A 25869-nucleotide genomic window follows, 5' to 3' on the forward strand; every position below is an offset into this window, starting at 1 on the left:
TCTCTCAAGAGTAAATGAAATACGTGACCTTGGGGTAATGCTTGACTGTTCTTTTTCATTTAATGTCCATATTGCCTACACGATCAGAAAGGCTACCAAAGTTCTGGGCTTTGTCATGAGAAATGCTTCGCATTTTAAAAATGTTTTCGCCATGAAATTACTATTTTTTGTACTCGTTAGACCTATCATCGAATTTGCATCTGTGCTGTGGCGACCGCATCAAGACTTTCTGATAACAGATATTGAAAGAATTCAAAATAGGTTTTTGCGTTTTTTAGCGTGGCGAGCTGGTGTGCCTTTCGACTACTATAGTCATGACTATACTGAACTCAGGACATTTTTTAAAATACCATCTCTATCTCAGAGATTTCTTTATTCTGATCTCCTTTTTTTGTTTAAAATAATCAACGGATCTATTAAATGCCCTGATCTTTTATATTTATTTGGTTTTTATGTCCCTCAACGCTCAATTAGAAATGCACCATTATTTAATTTACCGTTTGCAAGAACTAACTACCTGAGAAATTCGGTGATTCATAGACTGGGTCGCGAGGCAAATCAATATAACAACGAACTACATTTTTTTGGAGTTTCGCTCAACTCATTTATAAGAGATTTACGCAATCTGATTTTTACTGACGATAATAACAATGTTAATGCGGTCAACTAATTTTTGTTATAATTTGCATGTTAGCTTAGTACTTTGTACGATTGGGCAGATTGGTTTTTGCCCGTTTATATATCAAATAAATAAATAAATAAATAAATAAATTATTATTTGATATAATTTTCATATAACCGATTTTTCATACTACAGAATTTTTATACTTAACCGAAAAATCATTTAACAGAATTTCTAATTGATAGAATTTTCATTTGTCCAAAATTGCAAATGACCGAAACAACAATCGATTTTGGCGCGATTTTTAAAATCAATCAATCATAATTTTATGAATAATTTTTGATTGGTTAATTTTAAAAATCGCGCCAAAATCTTTCTGTCGATTGTTTGTTGGGCCATTTGCAATTTCGGATAAATGAAAATTCTATCTATTAGAAATTTTTGTTAAATGATTTTTCGGTTAAGTATAAAAATTCTGTAGTATGAAAAATCGGTTATATGAAAATTATATATCAAATAATAATTCGAACAAATGAAAATTCATCTGAAAGAAAATTCTATGCATTGAAATTCTACCCAATATAAAAATTCTTTAAAATGCCTATTATGTTAAATAAAAATTCCGACAAATAAAAATTCGAACAAATAAAAATATTATATTTGTTTAAAAAAACATTTTTTAAATTCTCGAGAAGAAATATTTATGCAATGTAATTATTTGAGATAAAAGATCTACTTAAAAAAAAATATTGATTATTCATATATATATATGAAATGAAACGAGAACAAAGAGTTATGTCTTCAAACACACTTTAGTAGAATTCTCTCAGGAAATCCCTGGTCCTAAAATACCTGGATTCATGCCAAAAGTTTCCAATGTGTCAAGCGTTCATTATTAGATCGCTAAAATTGTAGATAGGAACAAAGAAGGCAATCAAAATTGGTTTCAAAAATAGAAATTTAATATTTTTTTTTAAGTATGCAACAGCCGGTCATATCTACATTTTTAAAATGATGAAACTGCAATCAATATATTACTAATATATATATATATATATATATTAGTAATATATTGATTACAGTTTCATCATTTCAAAAAAATATGATACAGGTGCTTAAAAAATATTTTCATATTTTATTTCTAGATCTGAATCGTATCGACCCAAAAATTAAAAACAAAAAAATATTCTTTTTTTTTATTATAAATTATTTGTGTTATCTTTTATAATGTCACTTTTTATCTGAATTAAATTGGTTTATCGCGTAAGGGAACAAATTCTACACGTGTATGTCTAAATATTGTTTACTGTTTATCAAAATTAGGACTTATAAATTGTTATTTATAATAATCATAAATAATAATAAATATAAAATAGTAAAATTTTGGTGAAACTATCATTAAACATAACCTAAAATTTTTTTACCATAAAGTCCCTTTTCTCTTGAAAAGTCATATTTGAGAAATTGTGCCCCATATATATATATACGTTCTAAATGAAATTGATCAGTTGGGCGTTTTTTCTTGTTTAAAAAAAAGAAGATAAAATTGCAAACACGTCAATGTTAGTTGCGAATATATGTCTGAAGTATACATATACTATATTACTGACATCACAAGCATTTCGTCACAATTATATTGTCATTATCAATTCGACCTTATCCAAAGTGTATAATAATAAGCGCGAAAACATTGTAAGTATATGTTCATTTAAGGGGAATGGCAAATCTCTCGACAAATAAAAATTGCCGATTGACACATTGACAATTTTTCTATATTCCGCTATCTTAAGATTTTGGTTCGCGGTAAACAAATTTCACATTTTTTGTGACGATATACATTAAATAATTGCACAACTTTATATGGTTTATATTCTCAATATCAGAGTTCAAGTCACGTACATATGTATAAAATGTTTAATTATTATTTATTATAATTTTTATCGCTTAGCCTTTCTATTTTGTCACCAATATATGGAACGCATGATTATATATATTCTAAAAATTATTAGTTAGAATTTTCATTTTGTGGAATTTCATTTGTCATAATTATTTTTGTGCCGAATTTTTATTTCTTCGAATTATTATTTTGCAGAATTTTTCTACCGGAAAATTAAAGTAACCTTATACTGCAATCTTTTAGTAAGCTTACCATGCAAGCTTGGGTCAGATGGGACATTATTTAAAGCTTTCCAGTAAGCTTGCGGCCAGTTTGCAGTGCAAGGTTGGCAATATTTCGCGGCAATCTTCCCGCAAGGTTGCTGCAAGCTTACGTGATATCTGGGATAGACTGCCATCTGTCGGATAGTTGGAAAATTAACGTAGCGCGAAATTCAAATTTGCTTGTAAGAAAAACTGTAAGTATAAAGAATTAAAATTTAAAAAATTATTTGTGACCATTGCACAGAGAAAAGTGAGTGTTATTTTCACACTGAATTCAGTGTTAAAATAACCTGCAACAAACTTTAGCCCAAAGGTGTCATTTTAACACTGGAAATAGGAGAAAATTTCAATTCTACCTATTTTAGAAGAAATTTTTTTTACCCTATTAGAGATAAGTTGTGAAACGTCACTGAAAGCATTAGTCCTTTTTATTATACACTCCTCAAGGTTAGATACAACGAATCAAGCAGTTTTCATAATTTTTTTAAATGTAATTTGTTATACAAGGATATAAATAAATTAGCTTATAAGTGAAAAAATTCGTATATGTGACCTGAACAGTTAAAAGGATCCTTATTTCCGAAAAAATCGATTTTTATTTTTTCATTAATTTCAAATATAAAAAGTATATATATTTCTAAAGTAATATTAAGTAACAATAAATGAAAATTGTAATCTTAATAATGAAAAAAATGATACAATTTGAATAAATTTATATATACATATATTATATATATTATATATATTAACGGAATAAAACGATTCGAGTCTGGTTTTATTTAAAGGAGAATTATTTTACACTGAAAGGTAATTTTAAAATATATAATATGGAAATGAAAAGGCCCAGAATGTTTGTATCGTGTCCTTATTTAAGTACAATTTATAGGTAAAAATCTTTAATTACCATTTTTGTAAATGTTAAAAACAATTCCAGTCAGTAATTAAATATTTATGTAAAATTCTTTTACCATCTTTAAAAATAGAAATTAACAATTTTTACTAACGAATTATAAATAATTATGGACACAACACAACCGTTCTGGACTTTTATTTCAAGAATTTGTTTATTTATAATTATTTCCAAATTATGTATTAAAAAACAGTTTTAACAAAGAACATAAATAGTAATTTCAGAAGATTTGTTTTCAATGGAAGATGAAAAATAATTCTTATATGAAGAAAAATTATTTCATTTAAAAATGTTTTAATGTAAATGAATGTTTTCTATTTTCATTGTTTTATAGGTTTCATTTTTCGTTTGAAGAGGATTTTCGTTTTTCAGTATACACGCATAATGAAAAGCAATAATATGTATGTCGAAAAAGCTTTACCTCATATTCGCAATCGCAACAATACTTCTTGTTTAAAAAAATATAAATTTATTCAAATTGTATCATTTTTCACATTATTAAGACTACAATTTTCATTTAATGTTACTTAATATTACTTTAGAAATATATATTCAGGTAACATATACGAATTTTTTCATTTGTAAGCTAATTTATTTATATCTTTGTATAACAAATTATAGCAAAAATATGAGAATTAAAAAAAATTATGAAAACTGTTTGATTCGTTGTGTCTAACTCTAAGGATTGTTTCAAAAAAATTAAAAATCACAATAGTTCTCTGAAATTGAAGAATTCATATGATAATAGTACTAAATGAAGAAATGTTGTAAGATTAACTTGAGATCTTTTCAATAAATTTATTAAAAGAATAAATTTATTTATTCTTAATATTTCTTTATAATTTTTAAAATTTAATTTTTTTTATAACAGTATTTTAGTTATTTTATTATACACATATAACCTCACACATATTTATATTAAACGTATTTTCGACAATTGTCAAGATAAATCTTGTAATTTACTAGTGTGCTATAGTTTTTGTCGTAAATAAATACGTGATTTACATCAGAAGCTTTCAGTGACGCGTCACAACCCATCTCTACCCAACAAAGGTAAATTTGAATTTTTAGCCTCATCATAATTACCCCATTAAGAAATTGGCCGCAACAAAAACAACACTCACTTTTCTCTGTGTGTAACATTAATTAAGTTTTGTTTAATGCAATAGTATGCATTCTTAAGTAAATACATTTTCAAGTAAATGTTTATATTTACAGTTTTTCTTTCACGCAATTTGAATTTCGCGCTACGTTAATTTTCCAATTATCCGCCAGATGACAGTGTTTTTCTCTCTCATAAACAACATCAATCGGTTAGGGTATAAGTATCCGCGATATGTATACAGAATCTTCACAATATCTCTTTTATTTAGCTGATAATTGTTATTGCCTAGAAGGACGTTAGAAAATATTTTTTTTCTTTTTCTCCGTTTATTGCGGATGATTTTATATATAACCCTCGATCCGAAGGGAAATAATAATGTTATTATATATAATAAAATATAATATATAAATATAACAAAAAATATATTATACTTTAGTTTTAAGAATTAATTTTTTTAATCTTGGCTGAAGTCTGATTTTTTGAATATTGGGCCAATATTGAAATTCGAGCCTTGGCATTGGTCTCTACACTCCCAGACTTGGTCCAATATTGGCTAAAATAATAGACCAAGATTGGCAAAAGTGCTCCCAATATTGGACCAATATTCGCATCCAATCGTGCTTTTCCCATTGGGTGGTTCCCTTCCTGACATAAATAAACATTTTATTTTAAACCTAACCTATTTTCTTTTTCCTTTCTATTTTTTTTTATTTAATTCCTCTAATAAATAAGGTAAGTTTCAACTCTTTGTAAATAACATGATCCCACAAATTCTATTTTTTAGCCGCTCGAAGAATAGAATACAATATAAAAGGTGTAAATTTAATTGATTAAATTTTGAGGTTAACTTCTCGATTTTTTTTTAATTCTTTAAATAATTTATATTTTGCATGATCATTGGAAACTTTGGTGATGAGCTTTTAGTTTTTTTTTAACCTTTATTTCTAAGCCATGACGTAACAACTTGAAAATTATTCTTTTTAGAATAAAGACTATAGTTTGTTTATAAAAAAAAAATAAAAAATTAGGTTAAATTATGACATTTCGTGTCGAGAATACTAAATGAAAGTTATAGAAGAGCAATAAAAGGGTATATATATATAATAAAAATAAAAATGCTTGCGTGATCTTATATATTGTATTTGAAAGTGGAAGTACGTTGGTTCGGATGATTAACCTAGAAATCCCTGTAATTGTGCGTGCAATGACCTATGAACCCATACGAGTAGGTAGAAGACAGCAAAGCAGCATCTAAGAATCTTCAATTCTGGAGTACTGCCAATGCCGATGATCGCAAATACACTTTACAAATGACAACCACCAACATTCACTCACTTACACGTTATATCTTTTTTATATGTACAATTCAAATAAATCACAATGAAATATATAAATTCTAAAAAGAAAAAAAAACTTGTTTTTAGGTCTTGACTTCCCTTTTTTTTCATTCACAATATATCACCTTGAGGTGAAAAAATGAGTTGAATTAATTATTTTTTTTTAACATATCCACAAGTCATAATTAAATTCAATTTAAAGCAAATTGTGAAACATTAGCATTAACGAAATTCCAAGTTCACTGTCAATTGGCTATATATGTGTATCTAATTTTTTTTGTATATATATATACAGTGGCCTTGAACTCGAAATCGGAAAAGAATATCCAGAGAAACAAATCGATGGATACATGCTTTCAAGTTACACACACACAGAGAGAGAAATCATTATATACTTTCGAACTCTGCTGATAATTGGGTTAACAGTTATGTGATTCATATATATATATATATAACATTCGTTTTGTCAATTTTTTTTGTAAAAATTACAATCATTATTATTATCACCAAAAAAATTTTTTTTTCTGTTTTGCACAAAACAATATTATTTTAGTTTTCAAGCCCGGACCTGCTTTATATTAATCAGAATGATATTGTAAAATTCCATTTAGTCACGTTTTTCTTTATATATATATATATATATACTCGAAAGATAATTATCCGAGTAAATTTTTTTTTTTAAATGGATTTTTTCAAATTTTATTTTCCAAACACTTTTTTATGCAAAAACAAAAATTAGTTTGTTAATAATTAGAAAAACGAAAAGAAAATTGTATATATGGGTGATTCTCCGCGTAGCGCACGATTTGGTGTCTGAAACTTTAAAAAAATTTTTTTATCGAAATGATAAATATCAATATTGTATTTTTGAAGATAAAGTGTCAAGAAATAAATATCCATGGTGGGTCGGACAAATTGTTCATAATTTTTTAATTTTTTAAACAAATTGAAAAAAAAATTTTTTTTTGCATTTTTTTTGAATTCTATAAAATAGTTGAAATTTGATTTAAAATGTTAATGAAAATTTTTGGGGTAATTCATAAAAATATATATAGCGCGAACGACAATTAAAAATTTTGATTTCGGTAATTTATGCACGGAGAGAAATAGATGGTACGGGGTACTATCTAGATAGTACCAGGTACCATATTTGATCTTACATATACGGACAGCAATCTAGATTCTAACAGTTACTATCCAGATTGTACGGGGTAACATCATGATTGTAATGGGTAACATAACCATACTTTTTGTAACATCTTTGATAGTACCGAGTAGCATAACGATAGTACCGGATAACATCTACTTTTTACCATCTTAAGATCATAAATTCTTACTGTTACGTCACGGCATGGAAATAAAGGTTAAAAGAAAAACTAAAAGTTCGTCACCAAAATTTCTAATTGATTTCGCAACATATAAATAATTTATTATAAAGAATAAAGAAAAATAATTAAAGAAAAATTAAGAACTTAACCTCAAAATTTAGACAATTAAATTTATATCCTTTATTATATATTGAATTCTATCCTTCGAGCGGCTAAAAAATAGAATTTGTGGGATCTTGTTACTTACAAAGAGTTGAAACTCACCTTATTATTGTTATTAGAGGAATAAATAATAAAATAGAAGGAAAGAGAAAATAGGTTAGGTTGAATTAAAATTGTTTGTTCATTTACCGAACTTACGCACACAATGAGATTTCTCGACGAAACACATTAATACACAAAATTCACATATAAGAACAATTTAGAATTTTATTGATAATTACAAAATCTAATAAACAGAAGGGTAAAATTATAAAATTAATAAGTTTGAAAAGAATAAAAGTTGACAAGATAAAATTTCAATGAATATAAAAGTTAAGGTAAAACGGTATATTCACGAAACGGAGATTAGATCCTATCCTGAACCAAATATTAATTCTGAGAATTTATATAGTTATAGGAGATCACTGAGATTTGGACATGCTACAAATCTTAAGTTCGAACCTTTAACAAATAGGAATTATACAGTGATAAGAGAGTTCGTTTTCAGTCCAAATCTCGTTGAAGATCCTAAGGTCGAACCTCAAGGAATTATTTGTTCAGGAAGGGAACCAATTCCGAATTTCGCGAACAGGGACCGAAAAGAGACTGATTAAAAGAAGTTGGACGACGCTCCGGGTAACCGCTTCGTTCATTCCCACTCTCAAGAAAACTTGCAAAAAGTTAAAGGTGGAGGGAAAATTTTGGAAAAAGGAGAAAATTAAGGTTTCTGATTTGCTGAAAACAACATAAAAATCACGCCCTAAAAATAGAAATTTGAGTATTAAAAACCCTTAGAGTCCACGTGGACCAGGTACACGCTGAGGTAGAGGTGCAATAAAACATTTGGCCAACAAATATTTACGCTATGTGCGGAGTTGGGCCCCTTGCTCTTTTGTCTAATTGTAATTTTATTGCAAGGCTTAACTCGCACACTTTTACGGAATTGTCATTTCTGAGAATGCAAGATCCTTTATTACATTTGTTCATTTTAGATGTTTTATTTATTGAGATCTTAAAATTTAGGGATTAAGATCCTTATGTGTATCAATACTCTTTCTAGTTTAGGCGTTTTCTCTATTGAAACAGCTTTATGGTATTTTTTTATTAAAAAGGATTTTGCGTGTTTCTTGAAAATGTAACGGAAAAACCCAGGAAATTTATGTGGTAATTTATGAACATTTATGTAATTATTTATTATTTATCTAAAGTTCAATGTTTAAAACAAATTTTTTTGCTTCACATTTTATGTGCACTTATAGACACTCGAGTGATACACGCCGTTTAATGGAGAAAAAGCCTTACCATGATGATTAGGCCAGACCATGACGCACAAGAAAAACTGATTTTTTCAACAATTTATTAACAATTTTCAATCTGTTTCATATACATGTTATTTATATTCACTGAACTAATACACTTCAGTTGACATAAAATATAAATAATTATTAATTTTATTGAGAAATATTTGAAGGCCAGACCATGACGATTCTATGATTCCCTATGCACATTTGATGCTTTTAATGTGTAAAAAACAAAAAAATTAATTTTGAAAGCAGTTTCTCTCTTACAAGTAACACTATACCCAAGTGTAAAACTGGGATCGACTTTTGCTTTGGACCATTTTGTAGAGAATCGAAAAATATTTGATACGAATTTTTTTATTTTGGCAGACATGCTATTTTAGGGGTTGAAAATGGGGGTTAAAAATAAAAAAAACCCTCAAATGTGTGTAAAGTTTTAATTTAGATAAATTTTTTTAAATTCAGTCGATTCGCTTGAAACTCGTTACTCGGGGGTTTTCGGGGTCGCTGATTACGAATATGAAGTCCGATTTGCAAAATTCAAAATGGCGGATCCAATATGGCGGATGATTTTTTTAAATTCAGCTGATTCGCTTGAAACTCGTTACTCGGGGGTTTTCGGGGTTGCTGAAAACGAATATGAAGTCCGATTTGCACAATTCAGAATAACGAGTTTCAAGCGAATCAGCTGAATTTAAAAAAATCATCCGCCATATTGGATCCGCCATTTTGAATTTTGCAAATCGGACTTCATATTCCGGTTAACGAGTGTTTAGAAAATTTACTATTTTTTTAAAAAAAGTCCGCCTTATTACACTGTAAAAAAAATTTGTTTGATTCAAATTATCGTCTACTTGACTATAATCAAATGAATATTTACTTAAACCAAATAATTTTTATTTGAATTAAATAAACTGTATTTGAATCAAATAATTTTTTAATAAATCCAACGATCTTAATAACAATAAGAAGTATACTCATTTGCCTAACTCTCAGACTTTTTAAAACTTTCTTGTCATTTTGAAATCACTGCAGAAATTAGATCTGTCACTGAAGGAAAAAAATAATATACGTTATACAGTATTTTTTGTAAATCAAATACAGTAACAAATTCTGAAATTTCTAGAAGTTCAAAAATCGATATTTCAATGGAAAATATTTTACAAAATATTATTGATTTACAAAAAAAAATTGCTTAACAACATGAAAAGAAAAAAACACAACAGAATAAATAAAACACAATTTATCGCAAGTTATCAAAAATCACAATACAAAGTTGAAGGACAAAATATTTTCTGGAAAATTTTTTCATATAAACTATTGATTATTACAATAAGCGTTGCCTGGATACACAAAAATACAACATAAAAAAAAAATTGCCAAATGCACAATCAGAATATTCCATATAACCATTGCGAGAAGACGTAAAAGGATTCTACAACAAAATGTTGCAATTATCAGTAAAATCTGCATGTGTTTTATTGTTCTTGTTCTGCCTAATGGATAGACAACCATTAGGTTTTGCAGATGTGGGTCCAAATGGAAAACCGAGTCTAAAAATCAGGCGAATGAACAGTCTAGTCAAGTACATCGCTGAGAAGGCTGCCAAGCATCAGGTAATGATTCTCACTGATCAGGAAAGCACTAATCATTCGCTCAAAATCAACGACTTTGTTCAAAAGATTATTTGCCATGTGCCCACACTTGTTACGACAATTGAGGCTGAAAATTCGTTCACAATTGACAGACACGTTGGTAGAAAACCCAGAGAAACGACACTGTTTATCATCATCACTTTTTCGGAAGCTGAGAATTTGACTTCAGACTTAGAAAAGCCTGTAGCATTATTAGCAAAATTGTCTCATCAGTACACACGACCAAAATGCCTCATTGTTCACTTTTCCAAAGACAGAGAAACGACTTACAAAACGCTGCTCATGGGATTGTGGAAACGACAATTTTTAGACGTTACTGTGCTACAATTGGAAAATTTCAAACCGTGTTTAACAAACAGATTCGCACAACGAGTTTCAACGCTTCATCAATTTAATCCTTTCAGTCAAATTTACACGTCAGAGAAAAGAAGAACATCATCATCCTGGTTTCCCGACAAAGGATTTAATCTCTATAATCAGACACTAAAAGTTTTCTTCATACGCAGATTTGAAAGATTTGATATTTTCCACGAGGTTATGTCAAAAAGTCTCAACTACTCATTACAGTTTGTAATGGACCCTAAAATAAAAAAAGGACATGACATGAGAGAAGGAGAAGGTTTATGGTATGGTGCATATATATATTACCACACTACCATGGAAAGGAAAAGTCATTTTGGCCGTGTTCATCATTTGACACCAGTGTATGTCGCAGTTCCAAAATTGCATGATAATTCATTCACCGAGAATTTATTGAGTTGGCAATTTTTTATCGCAGTGATTGTTAATGTATTGATTGCTGTTGCCTTACATGGTCTTTTGATGCTTTTAAAATTTGATAAAAATTGTTGGCAAATTTTCAACATTGGAGGTTTAATTTTAGGATTGGGACTTCCAAATGTTCCGCAAAGAATGCGAGAAAGAATAGTCTTATGCGGTTTATTATTAATGTGCATGATTTACTCTAGATATTTTATTTCCATCTTAACAGACGTACAATTTCAACCCGTAAAGTATAAAGAAATTAATTCAATGAAAGATCTTGCTGATACTAATTTATCATTTTGGACAAACGTTAAATTGATATTTGAAAAGGATCAACCAGAGTACATGAAAAAATTGATTAATAGAACAAGTTATAAAATAGCGCAAACCTTGGTTGATGAATGCCTAGATCATTTAATGTCTTACAAGAATGTCGCATGTTCTATAGCAGATTATATAATTGAGAAAGTAGCAGATAGACAGAGAAAATTACAGAGAAAATTGGAAATGCGACTTCTAGATAAAACTTTATATTATAGAGGTGTTGCTTTTCCCGCTATGTATGGATTTTCAATAATGGATAATTTCAACAAGAAATTGCTTCAGTTTACTCAAGTTGGCTTAATGTCAAAATGGGGGATTCATTATTCTCCATTGTTCCCTATTCCAAATGAAGTGTCAAAGAATGAGGATCAGTCAAAAGCACTTCTTGTACGACTTCTTGTACTTTTGATTTTTGGTTATTCGCTGGCATTAGCAGTATTTATCGGCGAAATTATGTGGCATTACATCACACAGAAGAAGAAATTGTCTGTTATTGATTTTCGAAAGCAAAAGAAATGTGCATTTCAAGAATGTTTATCACGAATTAAAAAGCCAAATTGGCTTCAACTAAGATGGAAATTAAAATTTGCTTCAGTTCTGGCAATTCTACGTCGAAGAAAATAATCCTAAGCAATATTCACAGAAAAAACAAAATCTCATTTTTGTTGTAATTCAGTTTGAGTTGATTTGTATGGGTAATTCAGTCGGTTTTTTTCTGCGTGGAATATATTAATGTAATAAAATATTGGTAAAGGGTAATGTTACGTTAACAGCGTGTGGAAATACATGTAATTAAAAAAATGTATTAATACGTAATTTTTTTTAAAAAAGAAGTAAATTGTACTTTGTAATAGATGGGATAATATGTCACTATCCTAAATAAAAATTATAATTATAATAATAATAATTCGTATTGTCCAATAAACACAACATAGATAGTAAACTCGCATATTTTTGAATATATTCACTCCTTTGAAAATTCGAAATTTTTAGTATTGAATAATCAAATATTTATATGTTTCAAAAAAATTTTTAATCTAAAAAATTCTTTAATGTCTAACAAAAAAATTGCAAATAAGGTACAAAAATAAAAAAGGAAGTATTGTAAATGAAGCGCGAAAATTAAAATATTTAAATTAACAGACAAATATTGTTACGATTCTATAGGATTTTTCATGTATTTTTTTTCGACTTTAAGGATTTTTCATTTAATTTTCTCTCTCTCTCTTTTTTTTATTCGTCTTTGAAAACAAGCGAGCACACGACGCGCATCGACCCGGACAGGTCATACCATGACGTTTTGGCACCTTAAAACAGCTTTTTAAGTAAAATTATAAACTTTTAATTAAAAACGACTATGGGCTTTTGTTTGTAAACATAGAAATTAGTTTTTCCCATTAAATTTATTGCAATATGTGCAATTGATTTTTTAAAAAATACGAGGGACATTAAGTTGTGCGCTACGCGGAGAATCACCCGCATATATAGTTTTATAAATAAGATCGATTTGTTAAAATTTTAAATCGCCTGAATTTCTGAATGTTAGAATGAACGAAATTATTTTTTTGGTTTGTAAATTTTTTAAAAATTATTATAACAATGAAAAAATTAAAAAGTACATTAAAGATTTAATAAATTATTAATTTAATTTTGAATATAGGAAGCATAATTTTATAATAAAATTTTCAAGTTAAAAAAGTAGTAAACAAAATTTTGTTTGTTCGTTTGAATGTTTAGAAGTTCAGACTAGTCTCAAAGAGAAAAATTTTCTTTTGAACCAAAAATACAATTTTTTTTTTGTATTAACACAATTTTTTAGTTATTTTAAAAATAATTTGTTTGATTCAAATAAAAATTTATTTTCATGTAAATCAACACTTTCGTTTATTTTAATAAATTTTTCCATTGAAGAAAGTATTTAATTGAATTAAATAAACTTTTGACTGATTCAACCAAACATTTTATTAACTGCGTATATAGCGATATATTTATTTGGTTGATTCAATCAAAATTTTTGTTGATTGAAACAAATTATTTTTTCTGAGTTGAAGATTAAAACTAAAAGTCATTTTTTATTATAAAACTTTAGTAATAATTTACTAAAAATTAGAGAAAATTTCTACTAATTTCAATAAATTAGTGAAAAAATTCTCATTAATTCAAATTTAGAAAGTAAGTAAAAATAAATTTGATTCAAAGAAAAAAAAAATTCTATTTAAAAAAAAAAATCATAATTTTTATCAACTGTTTTTAAAACAATACCCCACTATTATCAATTTTTGACAATTCGCCAGAAAACAATTCTTTTTTCACGTTTTATTTCGACATTCAAATTCTGGGAAATTGGTGTATTTTTATTATAAAGTGTGTATATTATGAGAACGTAAATCTGGAAAAAAAAATTTAATTTATTTTTTTTTCAAAATTCTCAACAACGATTTATACTATCTTTAATAAATGTCATGTTTTTTTGGCTTATTCACTCTTAAGCATAGAAAAGAAGGAAAAAAAAATAAAGACACATCTCTCTTACGACCTCGTAGTCAAAAATTCAAGATGTCACTAGCTCATAAAAGTTATTGACCTCGTTTTTCGACATAAAACAATATTTTTAGAATTGTGCTGAGGGTGAGGGAGAAGGGGGGGGGGGGTAAGAGAAATTCTCGACAGTCCGAGAAATTTCTATTTAAAATAAATGAACATCAAGCCCGGCTAGCTCAGTCGGTAGAGCATGAGACTCTTAATCTCAGGGTCGTGGGTTCGAGCCCCACGTTGGGCGATTTTTTGCAATTTTATAATAAGAACAAATATTTAACAAATTTTTTTTTACAATAATTAAAATTTATATATATTTTTTTTTATTCAATAATTGATTCATTGGGTTAATGGAAATTAATTTTTAAAACTATTTTGTCGATAATATTTGTGAGTAATTGCGAAATTTCTACCTGCAAGAGAGGTTGTAACGAAAAGGTAATAAAGATACAAATTCGTGACAATGGAATTATGAGACAGAGCGCGCCAAAATAATAGAAATGGAATGATGAGCCAAGGGGAGGGGGGGGGGCATTTGAATAATATAAAGGGTCACACCCCACCTGTGGCTTGCAGACATTCAGGTATATGGGCTATAAACAGTGTACACCTTCAGTTACATTCAGTCGAATTTGCAAATTTTTATTATAAAAATTATTATCATTATTATTATTATTACTATTATTATTTATTATTATTATTTTATAATTTTTATTATAAATTGCAATGAAAAATATTAAAATTCCACATAAAAATAACTAGGGACATTTTTAAACATTTTTCTTTGAAAATATTTTTCGTTTAACATTAAAAATATGTAAAATTAAAAATTAACATTCATTTTTGAGAAATTCAAAATTTAAATAACGATGATCACTTTTGATTAAATCATTCATTAATACTATTAACAAATAATTTAAATAATTTACTAAAAAAGAAATACATAAACTTCAGCTAAATAAAAAAAAAAAAAGTTCTTATGATTGTTATAAACAAATTAGTGAACTAGAATAATGTTTTCATTATTTGCAATGTTAAAATACTTGTAAACCTTTTTTTTCCATAAAAAGAAAGAAAAAATTGTTTACTGAAATTTAAAAAGAAATTTTTTTAACAATAACTGTGGATTGTTTATAACAATTTTATAAATAAATTATTAAATTATTGTCTATTTTTTTTAAACTGGATAATTTTTTTCCACTTAATCACAAGTATTTTATCAATGTTCTTTCAGAAATTTATTTACTAATATAAACAATTGTGAATTCTATAAATAAATTTAATTAACAAATTTATAATTTTATTATTTTTTCATTTTGTTTTTTTTCGCAAATAGGAGAAAACATTTATAAATGAATCAGTTATAAATTATTAACTATTAAGTTTTTTTTCAATAACAATGGCTTATTTTTAAAAAAAATTGAGTTAACAAATTTCATAATTTACCTATTTTTTATTAGCTATATTTTTTTTAATTCTACTAATCTTTTAGTAAAAAGGACTATTGTAAAATTTTAAATAGAAAAAAAATATAATTTACAAAAAAAAATACATCTCTTAACTTATTATAGATTTGTTTAAACAAATTAGGTTAAAAATTTCACAATTTACCTTCTTCAGAAGCTACATATTTTTCTTTGAATGGTACTATAATCTTTTTGTAAAAAAAAAAATATTTTTCAATAAAAAAAAATTACAAAAACAATTTATTAAAAAAATATATCTCTAACCTTGGTCTGCAACAGATGTATCATATATATTGAAGGATAAAATCTGCCGGAAGCACAGATACGATTTAAAAAATTTCAAACACTTCTAAAACCACACCAAATAATAATATATTAAGTTATTGTTATTATTATTATTATACGTTTAAATAATAAGAAACAAAACACTTTTTCTAAAGATTTAAGCGATCGCGATTTTAAGAATTTCGAACACATCCGAAAGAAAAAATTTACAAAAATGACAAGAAAAAAGAAATTAAAAATTTTAGATTTAAAAATAAAAATTCCATAATATTTACACTCGGGTTAACCACGCGTCTAAACAGGTCAATACAGGAATTGCGACTGATTGAAATTATCTTTGGGATTTTCCATCCCCATTGTTATGACCTTCAGCTTAAGGAACCCTTTGTATTTGAATGTAAACATACAGCACTCCCGGGACGCAGGTATAAAGATTATTCGGAAATTGCATCGACACATTTATAAAATATTGTGTATACATATTATAATTTTTAAATTTAAATATTTCATTTATATAAATTACTTGGAGTTTGAAATTTTTTAACTATAGAAAAAAGTTTTATTTTTACTTTACTGAAATTTTATATGACAAATTTTTAAATAAATCATAGACAAAACAATTATTTGTTTATTATTATAAAAATTATTTTATTATATTATATATATTTTATATTATAATCATTTTATACTATGTGACAAAAGTTTACGTTCAGCGCTTTCACGGTCTGCCAGACCGCTATTCCCTATTACCTACAGGAATTTATTTACACTAATCTAACGTCGGTATAGAATAGCGGCGTTATTAGTCGACATTTTCATTTATGTCATTAAAAGCGAATAATAAAGTTTGACACAGTTATCAATGAAAATTAAATAAAAAAATATTTAACACCACAGAATTAAAAATATTACAAAAACTAAAATCCGAATTATTATTCAAAATCCATAAACTAAAATATAAATGGGGGGCTGATGACTTCACTTTAAATACATACAATACAGTTTTAAAAAGGGTTAAAAATATATACAATTATAAATTTAATAATTCAGTAAATAATTATTGGAAGGATAAGATAAGTAGTATCCAACCTCACGGTAATAACAATCTGTACCCAAAACTAAATGCAATATTCAGAAATAAAAACCAAACTGTTTAAAAAATGTAATAAATAAAAATGTTTCGATAGCCTTCTGAGAGTGTAACGTTATCAAGATGTAGCAGCTCTCAAACTACCGAAAACGTCCACTCATGTAAAAGATACAAGACCCAGGGAAAAAAGCGCGGACGGTAAAGAAAGGCATCAATGTTCGCTAGTCGTTTCCAAGTCAAGTAGTTCGTCACGGTACGAAAATGAGGGTAGCGCCGCGCAACTCAGACTTTTTCCCCCACTACCGCGCCAAAGTACCGGAGTGGGAGAAACTCGTGCGAGAGCTGGTATAAATATAGGCCCAGAAACCGAAGCGGCGCAGAATGGAGTCAGCCGTCATCGAGAGCAGTACTCTCGATGAAGAAAACAGAGTATTATTCTGCCTACCAATTGTCATGTCACATTGAGATTGTTACTCTCTCGTCATGACCTTCGCTCGTCCCATGAGAGAATATACAACTAGGAATGACATTGTTCTTTAAACATTAAATATAAAAATTAGGTTTGACCTAATATATTGTAATGATAGTTAGAAATCGGCCGGTAAATATTTATACTAAATATTATCGTGCGTCGATAAACATGTTACCGACCGCGGAGCACAAAGACGTAGTACCCGATTTCGCCACGCGGGCCGCATCACCAAAGCTCACTCGTGTGCGCCCAGCCCACTGATCGGCTATATAAACTGCGCTCTCGCTGAGGACCGTCACTCTCGTGCTACACGGAGTTCGGGTGGGTCTTACCCACCTAACTAGGAGTTTTACTCCGAGGATCTTTGTAGAGAAAGTAAATTTTCCGTTTTATTACCGTTTGTAGATATACTTAGAGTTTTACTCTTCGTATAATTAGAACACGAGTTTTACTCGTGGTTCACTAGAATATCGCGGATTTTTAGGCAGTATTGCAATTGATTTTACGGCTCATCGCTACGACTTGAAGCCGATTTCGTTAATGCGCGGCTCAAATAAGCGACGTTACCAGATTGATGCCGATTCTCGATTCCGCTGCTCAACGTATCGCGAAAGATGCCGACAATCGTTGTGAGAAACCGACTTCCGCGTTTTATCTATACGCCTGTATATTTATCACCTTTTAATACCGTTGTAAATAAATAATTTGTTTTAGTTTGTAATTAATCCGTTATTGTTATTATTTTTGTTGGAATCAAAACGAGCCCTGGCTCGGCGAGCTAAAATATTGATTCTTACAATTACAAACGTTACAATATAAAAGGGTTTGACCCCGGGATATTACTCTTACAAGGAGTTTTACTTTATACGCGAACGATCAAATACTTTCCCCCCTTCACGATTAATTTTCAATTGTAACAAAATAAAATATAGATCTTGAATCTCACGGATAAATCTTTCGCGACAGTCTAAACAAACCACGATATTATTGTATTGGTAAAAAGCGTCCGGCGAGTAATATTTTATCCTCGAGTTTATTTATTTACGTAAATTACAGTTCACTAAACCTGTTAATTTCACTTGCGCTAATTAGTATTGTTCAATGAATTATTATTTTTTTTTTTTTTTAATATTTATAAATCATTATTTTGAGTTCCAAACCCTGTCCGACGAGCAAATCCGAGTAATAATAAACAATTAACAAATTAGTAAACTTTCGTTATACAAGAGACCGCCGCAGTACTTTAAAAATACAATTAAGCCTACTTGTTACTTAAAAATAAAATTTTTAATAATTTAGATAAAATATACGTTTAGAACATTGTAAATTTTACTTTTTTTTAATTTTACCAATGTAACGAATCGTTTAAAAAGAAAATAAAAAAAATATATTATTGTAAATAGAGGAAAAGTGTTTGTGTTGAGAGAGATGGGATGTGTCAGTGATTTTATATATAAATATATATATGCATAAAGTTCTTGAACGAAGGGATCACAGAGAGGCTGTTTAACAGACACCCGTTTAAACAAGAGAGAGAACATACCAGAGTGCCAGGTGTTCCCTCGGTTATTTTCGAGGTGCAGTTACATCGTTGAAATGAAGGGGTGAACTCGATTATTTTTAGCCAGTGCACGGCATGCGATGTACCACCGCAATGTTTCAACATAGCTAGAAATAAAGTGTTTATCGAATCGAATTCGCGCTCGTGTACGACCGATCTCTGCGCATTTTTGGCACATCCGCTTGTCCGAAATTCTGCACACAGAGAGAGAGAGAAAGAGAGCGAGTACTTTAAACTTTACGAGTGAATTGTTTTCCCTTTTTTTTTTTATTAAATTATTTTACACACTCTGGTCTGTCATTGATATAATCATTAAATGAACATTTTTTTCAAAAAGTAATTTAATTCACTCGAACAGAATGTCTTTTTTTTAAATTAAAGAATAAATTTCTCTTTATAAATTATTATATTAATTTATTATACATATTCTGGACTGTCATTGATATAATCGTCCGAAACTTCAAATGACCAAACATAATCTATAAAAAAAAATTTAGGCGCGATTTTTAAAATAAACCAATTAAAATTTATCAAGAAAATTGTGATTCGTTTATTTTAAAATTCGCGCCAAAATCTTTTTATTGGTTATTATGTTCGGTCATTTGCAGTTTTGGACAAATGTAAATTCGGCGTTTTAAGAATTCTGTTTTTAAAATTCTGCATCTAAAAATTCTGTAAAATAAAAATTTGTTTCGAAAATTAATTCTGTCAAATAAAAATTCAAAAAATGAATATTCATGTAACAAATAATTATATTATTTAGTTTCGATATAATAATTATTATTATTTATTTCTAATATAATAATTATTATTATTTAGTTAAAAAAAATAATTTTTAATTCCCTCCAAAAAAATAAACGAAAATATATTTTATTTTCAGTACAAAGAAAATTAAAGGCGGATAAATAACTTGTTCATCTTCCGGTATTCGATTTATTTGACCTTGTTTAATTCCAAGAAATCACTCTCAACTTCGCGTGAATCACTTACAAATTTCTTGGAAAGAATCGACGCGGGCAAGTTTTACGAGGATTTCGATTAGAAACGCGCGCGCACGCATATATAATCATATAAAGAATTATTATTGGTCTATGAAGAAATTTTATTTTTGTTAAATCTTATATAGTATAAGAGAACTTTCAAGATTTATTCAATCATTGCAAATTGGTCGATGAGCAATAATACCAAGATGAATTATTATTATTGGAGAAATAAACAGTATATAATAATATATTTCTATAAAGTGACGGGAAAACTCTCAGTTAATATTCTTATCTGCTGAGGTGTGTCGATTCTCTATATACATGTATATAAAAGCACGCTAGGGGAAATAATAATATAATGATATATATTTCATAAGGAAAGTGGGAAATGTCGATTCTCTACCAAGGTCAAGAGAGAGAGAGAGAACGTGGTCCTCTCGCAGAATCCATATGTGTGTGTGTGTGTGTGTGTGACACGTGCTATGTGTGACGTTAAAGTATGAGAGAACAAACACCTATATAAAGTGAAAATGAAATACCTTATTTTTTTTGTTTGACTTGCGTTTAAATTTGATTGAAATTATTTTTAAGTAGAAAACAAAAATAGAATTATTATGGCTTATTTTAGGCTGTCAAATAATTTAATTCTTGTTTTCTTAATAATTCAAAAAAAAAAAAAATTCGGTTTATAATTAAGGTAAACTGGTTTTCTTATATAAATATAAAGTAATTTAATTTGAATAAGCAAAAGAAAACAGTTTTTTTTCATTTGGATAATTTTAGATCTGATAATTTAAAAAAAAAATTTTTTTTTTATTTAAATGACACTTTTATTACTTATAAAGGTAGAAACGAAAATAATATTCTCTGGTCTTCTAAAAATATGCAGAAATTGGCTCACTTTACCCTATTTAAAATGGGATTTTAGTTAGGGCTGATATGATGTCGGTTTCTCAAAATTCGAAATGGCGGCACCAATATGGCGGAGGAATTTTTAAAAAATTGATCAGATTTACTTGAAACTTGTTACTCGGGGGTTTTTGGGGTCGCTGATTACGAAACCAATGACGGTTTTTCAAAATTCAAAATGGCGGAAGCAATATGGCGGAGGGATTTTTAAAAATTTGTCAGATTCTCTTAAAACTTGTTACTCGGGGGTTTTTGGGGTCGCTGATTACGAAACCAATGTCGGTTTTTCAAAATTCAAAATGGCGGCACCAATATGGCGGAGGAATTTTTAAAAATTGATCAGATTTACTTGAAACTTGTTACTGGGGGGTTTTTGGGATCGCTGATTACGAAACCAATGACGATTTTTCAAAATTCAAAATGGCGGAAGGATTTTTAAAAATTTGTCGGATTCTCTTAAAACTTATTACTCGGGGGTTTTTGGGGTCGCTGATTACGAATCCGAAGTCGGTTTTTCAAAATTCAAAAATGCTGAAGCAATATGGGTGAGGGATTTTTAAAAATTGATCAAATTCTCTTAAAAATCGTTACTCGGGGGTTTTCAAAGTCACTGATTTCAAATTTAATGTCAGTTTTGTAAAAAGAGATTATTATTATTATTATTATTATTATTATTATTATTATTATTATTATTATTATACACCTGCAATTAAATAATGTATAACACAAATAGTTAATTATGAAATATTTACTATTTCATACATCATAAAAGAAATTAATTATTAACAATCAGATAGAATGAAAATCAATTTTATTATTCTGGTAAATATCATTATTATTCTTTTTTTCCATGTCATTTTTTGATAAAAACGACTTTATATAAATAACGCGCTTGAAACAAGTTGTTGAATAGAATATATATATATATGTAGTCTATCTTAATATGTCATTTTTAATTGTATTTGTGTAAAATATGTGTTTTGTATTTTGCTGATAACTAATATTATTTTATCGACTCATTTAACAAACAAAAAAAGATGAAAATATAATGTTGATTATTGGTGGAAGTATAGATATTATTATTATCATTGTTATTATCATTATATTATATATGTGTAAAGTAGTAAATAAAGCGTGTGAATTTTTTTCCCTAATTAAGTATTATAATTAACCGGCGATTATGCAAGATTTACACCGATTATTTTGTCATGAATTCATTTGGAACTCTTCCTTTCAATAAAAATCACTCAACAGGACCACAATTCCGGTTAGAGGAAATCGCTTTATATGTATTGTATAGTGATATAATTCGAGGGCAAAATCTAGGCCAATTATAATTTTATGCAAATAAATATGACACTCCACAAAAAGGGACCTTAGAAGTAAAATATTTTAGGTTATATTTGTAATTTTTAGATTGAAAAAACAAAAATAGGATCAACTTTTAATACAAACCACTAATGTTTATATTTTCATTAGATACAAAATGTTCAATAGAAACTAATTATAGTTTTACATAATTAAAAATGAACGTTTAATCAAGTTAAAACAATCACTAAATATAACCTAAAGTTTGTTGACTTTAAGGGCCCATTTCTCGTGGAGCGTCACAAATAAATATGTACATTATATACTATAATATAATAATAAATTAATAATATAATAAAAATATAAAAAATATTTAAATAAATGAAATTTTTTTTATTATTTATACTTTTTTTATAAAAATTTATTTTTATTTATATTTACCAGAAAAAAAAAATTGAAATCATTTAAAGTGAATTTAGAAACATTTGCACGAAAATTAGGTTTTTTTTTTAAATTTTCAAATGGTGTAATAGTCAATTTGTTGCAAATTTAAATATATGTACATATGTTAAAATTTTTAAGTAGAAAACAAAGTTTATCAGGTCATTATTTACTCTCTTACATTATATATGAGGCCTTGATGACTCATTCTCCTGCACAAATAAATTACAGTGCCCAACCAGAAAAGCTGTTCATAAAAGAAAAACAATTCTCATTGTTTTTTATTGTAATTAAAAAAAAAAAACTGAATTCAAGGCATCAGTGTATTTTAAATGAGTCTTTTTATAAAATGGAATATATTATAATTTATTTTCATTATTATTTATAAGTATTATATATATGATATATAATTTGAGAAAAAAATGTCCTTGTAATAATATATATATATATATATATATATATATATATATATATATATTAATTATGTTTATAAAAAGGATATTCAACTCTAACATTATACAACTACTTTAAATGTAGAATTAAATTTGTCTTTTGTACATTAATTTAAAAATAAAATTTCACTCGCCTGAAAAGTTCCTGAATTTCCCATAAAAATCATTAATTAAAATTTTTATTTTAAAGCATTTTATTAGAAATAATAATTATTTTTTTAGACGAATTTTCAATTTTCAAATTAAAATTTGACAGAATTTCTTTTTATACAAATTTTTACATAATAAAATTTTTAACAACCAAATTTTTGTTTTTCTGAATTTTTATTTTACAGTCATTTTTTCTTTACATGGTTTTTTTTTATTTAAAGAATTTGAATTAAAGCGAATTTTAATTTAACAGAATTCTCATTCAATCGAATTTAATGTGATTCGAATTTTTAAATGACAGAAATTCAAATTCACCGAATTTTAATTTGTCCGAAATTGCAAATGGCCGAAAAAACAATCGACAGAAAGATTTCGGTGCAATTTTTAAAAATTGACCAATTAGAAATTATCAAGAAAATCGTGATTGGTCAATTTTTAAAAATTGTACCGAAATCTTTCTGCTGATTGTTTGTTCTGACATTATTGTAATTTCGGACAAATGAAAATTCGGCGACTTAAAAATTCTATCAATTAAAAATTCGTACATATTAAAATTCGGTTAATTGGAATTTTTGTCATTTAAAAATTCGAATCACATAAAATTTCGATTGAATGAGAATTCTGTTAAATTAAAATTAGCTAAAATTAAAATACTTTTAAATAAAAAGTCATGTAAAGAAAATGACTGTAAAATAAAAGTTCTGTCAAAAAAAAAAAAAAAATTTTTGTTAATTAACAAGTATAAAAAGAAAATCTGTCAAATTTTAATTTGAAAATTTGTCTAAAAAATATTATAATAAAATTTTTTTAAAATGAAAATTGTAATTAATGATTTTTTCTGGGATAATCATGCGCCCCAAAAAGTTGGTATTATACTCACAAAACACAGAGCGCTGCGAGAATAATATAATCTTGATAAGAAATAGAAACTGGGGGAAGGGAGGGGCTTTTAATTCATCGATAATTGCCAGGTATAATATAACGGTTGCACGCAACTTTCGCTTAAAAACATCTAGTCAATTTAGATAAACAAGTTTCTAACGCTTCATACTGTACAATTAGACCGAAGCATTCGGCAAGTAATTAAAATCACTTTCGCAATCATCGAACCAAAAAAAAAAAAAAGAAAAAAAGGAAGTGATCATCTGATATGATTAATGTGCAATAAATAATATTCCAGTAAAGATATTCAATCTTTCCCTTATTTGTAAAAAAAAGAATAGCTCATTATAGATAAATCAAAATATAAGAAAGATAAAATAAAAGTTTCGAGGTATAAAAACTACAGAAATTAAAAAAAAAATTTAAGTTGAACAAAAACAAATATTATTTTAATTATTTATAATTTTTCTTTAATTGTAAGTACATTGTAATTAAATAAATAAAAATAAATAAATATGATTATAAATAATTAAAATAGCAAATGCAAAAATAATAATATATTTTATTAATTTAACAATTTTTTGAAAAATTTTTTTGTAGTATTTATAACGACTTAACAAATTAAATATTTATCTATTCATAAACATTATAATTTTTTAATTTTTTTTATTTTACTTTTTATTATATTTTATTTGTTTTATTTTGTAATATTTTAATTTTTTTTCATTCCAGAATAAAATTGATTGAAAAAAAAAAATAATAATATACGGTTTGTGTTTGATGAAGATGAAATGAGTACCACTGAAAGATAATAATAGTTCGCTCGGATTAGAGCAGACGGAAGGAGGTGTATAAAGAGCCTAATCAGAACCAGACTTAAAGGCACCTGAATTTAACACCTGACTGTACACGCACTCTTTATTCTCTCCGCCTTGACCGTAAAGCTCATTTGTATATTTATTTTTGGAAAAAAAAACAAATTTTACAAATAAAAATCGTGAAAAAAAAATGTATAAAAAGAAGATTTTTTTTATTAAATATCCGATTTTTCAAAATTGTTCTATAGAATCATGAAAAAATAAAAGAAAAGCCAAATACAAATTTAATATTAGATTTAAAAAATTCAAAATGGCATATCCAATATGGCGACCAAAAAAAATTTATAAATTTAAAATAATTTAATTATTATTTATAATTTTAGAAAATATTTTTTTACAATATTAAAAAAAAGAAGAGAATTTATCAAAAAGTAAAATAAGCTATTGTTTGCAAAAAAAAATTGCATAATAAAAATTGCGAATTTTTGTTCGAGCTGAAAGAAAAAATGAAAATATTAAAAAATCTTTATTTGACAAAAAATTTTGACTCGATATAATTTTTTTTTTTTTTTTTGAAATATAACCAGATCTTTCAAAATTGATTGAAATTAATTTTTCTGTTATATATTTTTGTTTGCGTTAAAAACCATTTTTTATTTTAAGGTTATGTTACCTTCCTCCTTAATTACTGCACTATATTTTCTTTTTGACATTTTTTTGCCAATAAATAATTTTTTCACTTGACTGCGAAAAGGTTAATGAATAACAATTGCTTTATTCATTAAAATATCATTAAATTTGTAACTCGA

General features: G+C 27.1%; 1 protein-coding gene, 1 long non-coding RNA gene and 1 other non-coding gene across 4 annotated transcripts in view; 2 read left to right on the forward strand and 1 right to left on the reverse strand.

The window, feature by feature from the left end:
- The window catches only part of LOC127281624 (sestrin homolog), a 322721-nt gene that overhangs the window by 116258 nt on the left and 180594 nt on the right, over positions 1 to 25869 (reverse strand). The window lies entirely within an intron of this gene.
- LOC127281628 (uncharacterized) lies at positions 3527 to 4175 on the forward strand. The gene is made up of 2 exons (XR_007843067.1): positions 3527 to 3589; positions 4027 to 4175. It is a non-coding gene; the product is annotated as an uncharacterized LOC127281628 (long non-coding RNA).
- Trnak-cuu (transfer RNA lysine (anticodon CUU)) lies at positions 14415 to 14487 on the forward strand. The gene has a single exon. It is a non-coding gene; the product is annotated as a tRNA-Lys (tRNA).

The sequence above is a fragment of the Leptopilina boulardi genome, unplaced genomic scaffold (genome assembly GCF_019393585.1).
Source record: "Leptopilina boulardi isolate dan_hultmark-lab unplaced genomic scaffold, ZJU_Lbou_2.1 LbouV2_273, whole genome shotgun sequence".
NCBI lineage: Eukaryota > Metazoa > Arthropoda > Insecta > Hymenoptera > Figitidae > Leptopilina > Leptopilina boulardi.